This window comes from Tupaia chinensis, unplaced genomic scaffold, assembly GCF_000334495.1.
Source record: "Tupaia chinensis unplaced genomic scaffold, TupChi_1.0 Scaffold000489_1, whole genome shotgun sequence".
NCBI classification, from domain to species: Eukaryota; Metazoa; Chordata; class Mammalia; order Scandentia; family Tupaiidae; genus Tupaia; species Tupaia belangeri.
The window spans coordinates 2,136,635-2,139,294 of record NW_006160001.1 but is presented as its reverse complement, the minus strand read 5'-3'; positions in this window follow the sequence as shown (position 1 = coordinate 2,139,294).

Here is a 2,660-nt window from a genome sequence, read left to right as displayed (position 1 = left end):
CCTGCTGAAACTGGGCGGGCCAAATCCATTGGAATTCTCTGTGTAGGAAGTATGGACTTTGTCCATTGAATGCATAGTGGCTGCCAGAGATCACACATCAGTGCAAATTCCAGAGTTTGTCTGGTATAGCTCAATGACTCTGTTGTGACTCACAGTACAAAAAGAAAGAAAGAAAGAAAGCCAGAGAGAAATCCACAGGGCAGTATTGAAATATTTCTCTCCTTCCCTGACTCATGACACTCTTCATGACAGCAGAATGACTGCGTGACTTGAACTTCAAATTTCCCACCTTGATCTATGGCTCATTTGGATTAACCCCTTCCACTCCTCACTGGCTGATTCAATGTGCTCTGACTATTCTATAAAAATAAAGTTGGGAGGAGACTAAACATAGTGTCATAATCATAGTGTGGGCTCCCTTCTCGAAGTTTACCTTTAATGCAAAACGCTTACTTTTTATAATGGAAATCAAAGAGATTGGGCCCCATGATTTTGTAGCTGTACTTTTATATGTATATTTTTATAGCTGCAGACTATCACACACTATACTTTTGGAAGTTTGCGTGGCTAGACCTGAATTCTTGCACATGTTCCTAAAAATTTCCTCCTATGGGAGACTCGTTTTGGTCCTTCATGGTATCACGGCAGTGGGCTAGGTAACTTGGCATGGTCAACTTGGGAGCCAACCATTTTCTTTCAGTAAATGTTGATCGTTCAAAGGCATGAATATGGAGCTTTCCAAAATAAGCAGATTAAAAGGAACCTGTGTTACTGAGGTGGGTCACTCAGTATTGTTTTAAGAGAGGGGAATGTCTGTAGCAATCTTGAATAAAGGGGATGAAGAAGGCTAAAACTTATTTGTTTATTTATTCATGGAGTTGTTACTGATTGTGCAGAGGCCACGTCAACAAGTGGACACTAACACAGTGTTTCTGAGGCTGTGCGGGGGCTAGGGCACATGCTCACAGCATGATCTGAGCATCTGAGCAAGAACTGGAGAAGCAGGGCTTCTTCTGTGCCATCAACTGTGCCCCTTTGCTATTCCCACATGTGATCCTAGAGACAGCTGGCTTGCTGGCAGAGCCCCATGACAGGACTTGCTAAGGGAAAGGTGAGAGGAACACCACCCCCAAAGAAGAGGGAAATACGATCCCACTCATGCAAGATCGTAAGATCCTATAATTAGTCCCCGTTAAGACTCTACCCTTGTTTGTGCAACCCTCATTCAGCAGAGTTTTGAGCTCTGTGCAAAGCAGTTTTAAGCATATTAGGAATTCTAAAAGATGAATAAATTATAGCAATTAGCTTGTCCCCCAACCTTCTGCCTCCCGTCTTTGGGAAAATTTCAGGACCAGCATCTTTCCTACCAGGAGAATAATGGCACTAACAATGACAATAATAATAATTCACCCTCTCCTACACACCATCCCTTGTTAGTGTAACCCAGAGAAAGCCGTGTGGGTCCTGCCACCTCCTAGTCATCTTTTTTTTGGAGACTGTCAGGGCCAGTGCTTCCCAAGATAGTAGAGTTGCTTTGACAGTACATTTTAAATGGATTGCCTCTGGCCAAAAATAATCATTATGATTTTAGTAAAATAGTCAGCTGAGTTGAAGCCAGAGAGGTTGTCTTGCAGATGAGTTGTTTCATACAAGTGTTATCCAAAGGAAAATGTAATGACCCACAGATGAGGGCCTGGGAGTATGTGTCAAAGCTGAAGAGGATTTGGAATCATTTCTTTGGTGGAAAGCAGATGGAGCTAAGGGGAGAGGGGTGACACAGTGATGGATTTGGGGCGGTAGGAGATGTTACAGGCTACAGGGTAGCAGAGTATAGAGACCCAAGAGGAGCTGATGACATGGGAGGCTGAGGCTAGGCGTACAGGGTAAGAGACAGTATATCCAAGATTGGAGCAAAGCTCCTCACAGTGGCTCCAATCCAGGAGATATGCAATGAGCCTATAGCGGTGGTAGATGTAGGATTGAAAACTTTACCCTAAAGCTAAAGGATTAGACCTAGATTCTGATGGGCAGGAAAGCAGGGAAGAACTCAGCCTGGAGTTGAGGATGTCCACGTTTTCTAAGTGTATCTGTTATCTGCTGCAATAATAATGCTGCATAAGAAACAACCACAAAACTACAATGTATATAACGATAAGTGTTTATCGCTCATGTTGCGTGAGTGGTCAGCTTGGCACTTCTGCTGATCCTGGTTGGGCTTGACTAGGTGGTTCTTCCAGTCTTAGCTGGAATTGTTCACATGTGTAGTGTTTACTAAGGTCTGGTGGCCTTGGCTACAAATGGTGGGGTCACTTGAGTCTGCTCCACGTGTCTCTCATCCTCTTCATCAGACCCATACATTAACCTGCGCATGCCCTTCTCACGACAATGAAAGAAAACAAGAGCACTACAGTAAAGGTATAAGGCTTTAAATGGCCTAGATTTGAAGCAGTCACCCAACAAGCCAGCTGGTAGTGTGGTGGTCAAAGCAGCTAGATTCCACATGGCCAACTGCATGGTTCAGGTCTTGAATACAGCAGAGCGAAATACACACTGGGTGTGTGTGCGTGCCTGCCCATAGTCTTAACAAGAGAATGGAGAAGAAGGGATTGTGGCTTGGCCATCGCCCCTATAGAGCTTCCTCACTTTCCTTCTCTCTGTCT